The sequence below is a fragment of the Microcebus murinus genome, chromosome 5 (assembly GCF_040939455.1).
Source record: "Microcebus murinus isolate Inina chromosome 5, M.murinus_Inina_mat1.0, whole genome shotgun sequence".
Lineage (NCBI taxonomy): Eukaryota > Metazoa > Chordata > Mammalia > Primates > Cheirogaleidae > Microcebus > Microcebus murinus.
The window spans coordinates 2,109,621-2,118,895 of NC_134108.1; positions in this window are offsets into that span (position 1 = coordinate 2,109,621).

The following is a 9,275-nucleotide window of genomic DNA, read 5'->3' on the forward strand; positions in this document are numbered from 1 at the left end:
GCGCCAGGGACCCTGAGCCTCTGCGACGGGTTTCGCCTGTGCGGCGGGGCGTTCTCTGTGCTGCCTTTATTACATCTACTTTTTATTCTCTTCTCTCTGGCCTCTGGTCTTTTTAAATATATATATATATATTTTTTTGGTTTTTTTGTTGAGACAGAGTCTCACTTTGTTGCCCAGGCTAGAGTGAGTGTCGTGGCGTCAGCCTAGCTCACAGCAACCTCAAACTCCTGGGCTCAAGCAACCTCCTGCCTCAGCCTCCCGAGTAGCTGGGACTACAGGCATGCGCCACCATGCCCGGCTAATTTTTTCTGTATATATTAGTTGGCCAATTAATTTCTTTATATTTATAGTAGAGACGGGGGTCTCACTCTTGCTCAGGCTGGTTTCGAACTCCTGACCTCGAGCAATCCGCCCGCCTGGGCCTCCCAGAGTGCTAGGATTATAGGCGTGAGCCGCTGCGCCTGGCCTAATCAGGTTAATATTATCCTATTTCTTTTATTTGAAGTAGAACTCACTACATGCCAGGCATTGTGTTCAGCACTTAAAAATATTTAATCCTCAGAATAGCCATGTTTTCAAAATAATCATATCTTTAAAAACAAAACAAAACAAAATCAGCTGTATCTATACCTGTGAATTGACTCACCCATTTAGAAAGGAGATTTTCAAATTGACTCAAACCCAAAGCTAACTTGGTGATGTCTGTGGGGGACACATCGGGAATGTGACTCAAAAAGGCAAGGCGTACGGGGCAGGTGGGGGGGGCCAGCAGAGAACTATCAGGCAGGTGGGGCAGTGGGGAGGCAGGTGGGGCAGTGGAGAGGCAGGTGTCACAGGCCTGATCCCAGCCTGAGTTGCATTTGTGCCCCCCCCAGCTCTAAAGGCGGTGCAGGGGCACCTGCCCTGTGCAGACACAGGGCCCACCCGAGGCCGGTTTCCTGACACGGGCAGGCACTGAACACGCGTGTCGGCTTCCACAGCCTGGAACCCGGAGTTAGCAGGGGTTCCACCGAAGCAGACCCTGTGTTTCTTTTCTGTGCTAGAGGGAGGAGCTGGTTCTGCTTCCTGAGTGCCATCGGGGGGGAGTCCGCTGTGGCCTGAAGGTCCTGTGTCCTCTCCGTCCCTGGCCCAGGACTTGCCCCTTTGCCCCTTCTCTGAGCTCCCGGCTCCAGTGTTTTCCGCTGGCTTGCCGGCCAGGGTACCCGCTTCTCCCCTGCTCTCTGCTGTGTTGGGGGCTTGTGAGACGGGACAGTTGATTTTGCCTGTGTCTGGCAGGAGGGGTGGGGTATGGTTTCCTGCCTGACCCCCACGTCCTCAGGCAGTGTTCTTACTCAGCTGAGCCTCCTGCCTGGGGGGCATTTAAAGCATGGCTGTTCTTTCTCGTGAGTCATTTCGCAAGCACACAGCTCAAGGCTAGGGTTGGTCTTCGTCATTTCCTGGTGAGCCTGGGCGTCTGCACAGCCTCCCTGTCTGAATCGTTGGCTTTGTGGCCTTGGGGGGTCAAGGAAGGGAGCAGATTCCCAGACTAACTCTGCCTGTGCGTTTCTAAATAGGTCGTTCTTTTAAGAACCGGGACATCTGTGTTACGCTGGTCTGAGCATGTCTTGAGAGTAGACGGGCTCGAACAGTTCTTCTGCACCCTGCTGAGGGGCGGGGCCGTGAGATGCCCCACAGTTCCCCCTTTCACGGGGGCGGCTACGGCACAAAGCACACGTGAGGCGCTGAGCGCTCGTGACGCGGCCACGAGTAAGCGGCTGTGGTTTTTGCCAGTGTTCCTGTGGGCCAGAGCACAGCAGCAGGTGGAAAACAGGTGTTGTGTACCTGGGGGAACCGAGTGGGTACAAGGCTCTGACGCCCCCAGGGAGCCATCAGGAGGGGAAGAGGCCGAGGTCAGAGGGCTTGAGGGCCGGGGAGCAGATCGGGTCCCAGCTCACCTTGTTTGTCATCTAACAAGGTCACGGGCATTTTCCAGAATCAACTAGCAAAAATGCAACTGCAACCACTCGCACGTGTGGAAGAGGAGCAAGCGCGTTTGGTCTGAGCTGGGGCAGGAAGAGGCGCGTGGGGAGGATGGGGAGCGCCGGAGGCAGTGGCTGGGCGCGGTGACCCCAGGAGCGTCCCTGCAGCGGGAAGGAGAGGACGCGGGCTGCTCCTGCTGCGAGTGGAATTAGCAGGTGGGAGTGCAGGGAAGACACCATACACGAAGCAAGAAAAGAAAAGCAATTTCTGCAAAGCCCTTCAAGACCAGCCCCTTCTTGGCAGGACTGTTGCTGGACCCCGGGGCCTTTCCCTGTCGCCTTGGAAGGGGCAGCAGCTCCCCTCCAGGTGCTTTAAGTTAATAATATATGAGGCCAAGCGCGGTGGCTCACGCCTGTAATCCTAGCACTCTGGGAGGCCGAGGCGGGCGGATTGCTCCAGGTCAGGAGTTCGAAACCAGCCTGAGCAAGAGCAAGACCCCGTCTCTACTATAAATAGAAATTAATTGGCCAACTAATATATATATATATAAAAGATTAGCTGGGCATGGTGGCGCATGCGTGTTGTCCCAGCTACTCGGGAGGCTGAGACAGGAGGATCGCTTGAGCCCAGGAGTCTGAGGTTGCTGTGAGCTAGGCTGACGCCATGGCACTCACTCTAGCCTGGGCAACAAAGCGAGACTCTGTTTCAAAAAAAGAAAAAAGAATCATGTATGGTCATTGTGTGAGTGAATTACTGTCATCAGCAACCATGCCCTACTCAGAACTAGATACACTATCTTCCCCCCTGTGCCTCAGCAAATGACATCAACCATCCACCTATTCCAGGTAGAAACCTCAGCATGAACTTGGAACTTTTTTTATTTCACTTCAATCATGCAAAGTATGAATTATGTGCATTTTCTTTTTCTATTAATGACTTAGTTCAGAGCCTCAGACTGTCCTGTGTGGACAGTGCATTGACTCCTGCCCAGTCCTGTGGCACTGGGTCTGTGGCTCTCACTGTAATCAGCCGGGGCAGTCTGTGGCCGGGGCTCTGGCTTGCTGTGGCGCCAGGGCCTGCCAGGACCCCACCTGCTGCTCAGCGGCACCTCCAGCCTCTGCCCTGCCGTCTTGAGGGGTCTGGTCAACACTTCTCTGTCACCTGCATTCTCGTGCTGTATGTGTGGCCTGGAATGCTCTTGGACTCCCCTCACTTAGCAAACTCCCATGAATACTTCAACACCCAGGGCCATGGTCACCCATTCAGAATGTTCTACAGAGGCTTAGCTCTGCCTTTGTGTTCCCAGGAACGGGCGCCGTTACTCTCTTGCAGTTCTTATGTTGCAGTGTAGGTGAGGGCTTGGCGGCACAGGTGAGGGCTATACACAGCAGGTGAGAGCTATAGGGAGCAGGTGAGGGCTATACACAGCAGGTGAGCGCTATAGGGAGCAGGTGAGGGCTGTACACAGCAGGTGAGGGCTGTACACAGCAGGTGAGGGCTGCACGGAGCAGGTGAGGGCTGCACATAGCAGGTGAGGGCTGCACACGGCAGGTGAGGGCTGCACACGGCAGGTGAGGGCTGCACACGGCAGGTGAGGGCTGTACACGGAGCAGGTGAGGGCTGCCCACGGCAGGTGAGGGCTGCACACGGCAGGTGAGGGCTGCACACGGCAGGTGAGGGCTGTACATGGAGCAGGTGAGGGCTGCACACGGCAGGTGAGGGCTGCACACGGCAGGTGAGGGCTGCACACGGAGCAGGTGAGGGCTATACGGAGCAGGTGAGGGCTGTACACAGCAGGTGAGGGCTGCACACGGAGCAGGTGAGGGCATATGCAGCAGGTGAGGGCTATACGGAGCAGGTGAGGGCCAGCATCTGCCAATAGACCAAGAGCTGCTCTGCTGAGTCCCCAACGCGAGTTTGAGCACATCCTCTGAGACGGGCCCTGTAGGCCCTAGGACGATATTGAGCAGGTGGATGCGTCTTTCCTCTTGGGGCCCACAGTAGTGGAGAGAGCGACAGGCGGTAAATAAGAAAACCGGTGGTGTATTTGATGGTGATTAGTCAGAGGGGAGAGGGCAGGGAAGGGAGGTGCAGTGGCCGGGGTCTGTAGAAGGCGGTCAGGAAAGGCTTCGATGTGAACCTGAGGGATGTGGGGCTGCAGACCATGGGGCGAGGTCGTGTGGGGTCGTGCAGGGTCGTGCAGGGCCGCAGCGGCACGTCTCCCTTGCAGGGCAAGATCTCACCAACTTGCTTCCGTGCTCCTCGGGACCGTGTCTGTGGCGCGTCGGCTCGGGCCGGGGTTCTCTGAGTATCAAGTGGATAAACAGCTGAGGCTGCAGAGGAAGGGTGGGCCGGGGAGGAGATGCCACTTCTCACCCCGATGAGCAAGGCGCGGATTGTCTGTGTTCTCTTTCTCTCTCTCTCTCTCTCTCTCTCTTTCTTTCTTTTCTTTTCTTTTTTGAGACAGAGTCTCACTCTGTTGCCCAGGCTAGAGTGAGTGCCCTGGCGTCAGCCTAGCTCACAGCAACCTCAAACTCCTGGGCTCAAGCAATCCTCCTGCCTCAGCCTCCCGAGTAGCTGGGACTACAGGCAGGCACCACCATGCCCGGCTAATTTTTTCTATATATTATTTGGCCAATTAATTTCTTTCTATTTTTAGTAGAGACGGGTCTCGCGCTTGCTCAGGCTGGTTTCGAACTCCTGACCTCGAGCCATCCTCCCGCCTCATCCTCCCAGAGTGCTAGGATGACAGGCGTGAGCCACCGTGCTCAGCCTTGTGTTCTCTTTCTACAGCGTTTATGTGAACTTTGGATCAGGAATAAAAACAATTTAACCCAGGTCCCAAGGCAATTAGAAACGGCCCTGTGAATAGGGTTTTTCCAAAATCAGACCACGCTGAGTTTGTTCGCCCTGCTGCGGCCGATACACGCCGAGGAGCCGCTGAGAAAGCCGCTTCCTCACGAGATCAGGCTCATGAAAGGAAATCGCCGGGACAGGGCTCCAGATTTTAAGTCAATATTTGTACTTCTGCGAGAGGCTAAGTCCGTTGCCTTGTTCAGAGGATGAGCTATGTCTCCTACAGAAGGAGCAGGCACTGGCGTTTTCTCATCCTAAGCAAAATCTTTGACAGACCGTGGGAAATGCTGCAATTTTGTGTGATTTTTGTGAAAAGAATTCTGGTTTTTTTTTTTTTTTATGACTGTGATGAGTCTTTACTTTGGACAAAAGGGACAGAATTAGCATTTCTGGCTCAGATAATATTAGGCTAGTATAAAGTTTGGGACAGATGCAGTTAAGACCCACTAAATTCCGTATTGACTTTACCTCGATTTGCTGCTAACATTTCAGACGTGCTCGGCTTTCATGCACTCACAGTTATTTTATTTCCGGGAGCAAGAATTATGCAATGATTTTCCCTGATCTATGTATGACAGTGCCCGGAACCGAGTGGTCTTGGTGCCGTGAGGTGCAGCGGGAAGCACCTGCCGATGGGGGGAGATGAGAGGCGTGAGATGCTGTCAGGTGGGCGCCAGTGACAAAAGTGTTCACTGTCACTAGAAGAACCTTGCCTGTGAGTGTGCGCGTTAGTGATCCATCAGTACGCTTATAGGTATCTCTTCCACGTTTATAATACTAGCACCAGCATAAACATACACATGATACACACATGTGCTTACCAGTTACAATCCTTACAGTTGTAAATAACAAGAAAACAATGAAAGCTATCTTAAAAAAAAAAAAAAGGAATTAATTGGCTTTAATTAATTTGAAAACTCCTGGCTTCAGTCTGTCAACCTAAAGGGTAAACAGAGGCAGGCTGCCTGAAAGAAAGCCATTTATTCGAGAACAGGGCGTTGCAGTGGGTGTGTGCGAGCCACAGGAAACTACGTGCATGTTCGAGGAGGTAAAGGAAGGCAAAAGGTTTAAAAGGAAAAATTACGTAATTGTGTTGAGATAATTATGCTCGGCTACAAGGATCAACAGCAGAGGCGTCAGCAGTCCATATTGGACGGTGCTGGGCAGATGTCCTCGCAGAAGCGTTTTTGTGCACAGCTGCGATGGCTTTTGTGCAAGGTGGTGGCCTCTGCGGAGCCTTTTCCACTGTCAGGCGTGCACGCGCGAAAATGCTCTTTCATGGCTGTCCCTGGCTCTTGATGCAAAAAATCCAAGCCCTGAAATATTTGAAAGAAGTTTATTCTGAGCCAAATTGGAGGACCGTGACCCGGAGCCACTCCCAAGAAGCCTTGAGCAGGTGGGCTCGCTGTGGCTGGGTGACAGTTCAGTTTTATGCATTTTCAGAGAGACAGGGGTTACAGGCAAAGTCGCAAATCAATACATGAGAGGCACACATTGGTTTGGCCCAAAAAGGTGGGACATCTCAAAGGGGGGCTGGGGGGAGCGGCTTACAGGTTATAGGTGGGTTTAAAGATTCTTTGGCTGCCAATTGGCTGAGAGAGTTAGACTTTATCTAGAAGACCAGAAAGGATATGCTTATTTTAAGATAAGGGTGTGAGCACTCTGGGACGTCCAGACAGGAGGACGTTTTAAATTTACAATAGGCGCCGGCTAGGATGCTTTAAGATGCTTTAAATTTAGGCATAGGCACCTGCTAGGATGCTTGAGTTAAGATATTTTAAATTTATGATAGGCATCTGCTAGGATGCTTGAGTTAAGACAGGGGCTTCTTATCTTTTAGGTGATGTTAATGCCATACCACAATCTAGTTGGGAAGTAAACCACTGCTTTATTTGGTTAACAAAAGCCACCTACTGGGAATTTACCATTTGTCAGCCTGACCCAGCTGGCCTCCTTAGGAAGGAGTTTTTAGCAAAAGAAAAAGATCAGAGTTCAGTCCTCACTATTTGTCAGGGTTTTCGGGACATTAGTGGCTGGATTTTGATTCTGACAACTTTTACATTTCCCCTTTTTGATCAATATCTTTCTCCAAAAGCATCACTGCTCAATCGCCCTGTTGTTAGGGTTGATGTCCCTCAATGCCAGGCTGTCCCGGGTCACTATCCGATCCCACGTTGGCGGGAGTGAATGACGGGTAGGAGGCAGCGTCAAAACCCTTTAGACCACATTTGAGCAACAAGGGTGGTTTGAAGGGAGTGGCTGCCAGGCTAAATCCACTTGAAGGCCATTGTCAGTTCAATTGTCTTCTCCTATCACCTCAAAGGGCTGGGCCAGCATTGTATTGTTAGGAGTTGTACTTCTGCAAAAAATTTAACAAGTAGCAGATACAAAGTTTAAAAAGGTAAAAGATAAAGCAAAATTAAGAGTAATATGCCAATCTTTGCATAATGATGACAAACACTTAGAACTGCCACGGTTAAAAATCTGATGACACTTCACAATTGACAAGGAAATTTAGTTATTTTGACAATGCGCAGAGTTTTAAGATGACAATCAGAACCATGACGGATAGCACCACATCCGGACCAGCAGACTTGGGAATTTCACATCTTGTTTAGAACATGCCAGTAACATATCCATACAGATATAACTTTAGGAAGACTTAACACGACAAAATTATGACTGATAGCATTACATTTCTAGAAATTTATGTAATCTTTTGAAATGTTCATATGAATACCATGCCCATAATTATAACTTCAAGAAGATCTAGCATCACTCATTATTTGAAGTGTTTCCCATACAATTTACCGAGTAAGCCTAGTCATTTAATGTCTCTACCAGATGAGAAATATGTTATTTGATGCTCTCCAGGGGCCCAACTGAAAAAATCTCAAAGTTGTTTCCAGGTCAAAAAACTTAATTTAGAATTTAGATCCTCAGGAAGGCTGGCAAAGCCGTCAAAAGGTTTAAAAACACCTGAGCAATAATACACAGTCACAGGTCACTGTGAGACCACATCGTTGCAAGTCATTCGTTGTGGCTCAGAGCTCTTTCTCCCCTTGGGCAGACCTGGGATGACATCTCACTCCTGCAGCTTTTTCGCCAGCGCCAGTGGCTTTGCTCTCTGGCTCTGACTCTGCCGTTAGATCTGACACTGTCGCGTTCACCCCGAAGGCCTAGGAGCGCAGTATTTTCCTCCAGTACAACTTGATCCCACACCGTTGGCTTCTACTGGCCCGTTGGAATTGTTCCATGTAACCGGAAACTTCCACCCTTCCACTTTCTCTAAGAGCCACCTATTGCCCTGCCCAAGCTCCCAGTTTTCCCGTTAGGTCCCTCTGCAGCACCAGGGGCTCTTCCAGCCCTGGACACACGTCCTCCTGTGTCCGATGAGATTCAAGGCCTTTTCCTTAGGTTTGACGTCCCTGATGTCTGAACAAGCTTCCCCTAGAGAGAGTCAACCACACCATCAGAGGTTTTTCCTTTATCTTCCCACTAACAGGCTAAGAAAACAAAAAACAGCAAAGACAACAAAACTTTTAGAAAATTACTATGGATTTTTTTTTTAATACCTCTTTTTATTTTCCAGTTTCAAATGAGTTTAGGGTTAAATTTTCAATGTTTACATTTTAGCTAGGCCTTGCTGAATTACATAAGAAACACAAAATCTCCGATGACCTTGGATTTTCAGTAACTATCTTTCGTTTGCCAGTCTTGCTTGATTGACTAATTAATGCAGGAAGAAGAACATTTTAGCAGGTTTTTCTTTTTTGCTTTTTAGCTTCCTCTGGGTGGTAGACAAAGTAATTTTTGTGCCAGACAGAGATACCGTACATTATTGCTCCAAGCTCAAGATTTTGACCTGTTTGATCTGAGAGTGTAATTTTTATAAACATCTAGTTCTTTCCTTTTTAGACAATCAATCCTTAAATCAACTATTTCATCACCCGAAGCAATTGTTAGTCAGGAAAACTCAAGTTTACATTAAAAGGGACGACTGTTAAGTTTAGATTGGTGGTTACCATGGAGCTATTATAATTTGTAAAGCCATTACATTGAAAGCCTTCTAAGACCTTTTTTTCTTTAAATCTTTGCCGGAATGCCATAAGCAGTGAGTTCTATCTCAACACATGTACTAACACCTGCAGATTCAAAGCAGGCAGAAAAGAAAACAGAGAGAGACAAGGAACCCAGAAGGCTCTACATGTTAACTCTTTAGTTACAAGGATTTTGATAAAGAGTTTGATTGATGACCATATGAGCCCTGAATTGTCCTTGCTATAATTTGCCCATCAGATTAGAGATGTGCATGCAAACAGGTGTGTCCCAGAAAACTTGGCATCCCTAAATGCGTGGGAATCCCATTCCTTTTCCTACTAATCTCTTGCAAGCAAAGAAAATCCTATGAGTATTGTCAGAGAATGTCGGGAGTTGGGACCAGTGTGATGGACGGTGGT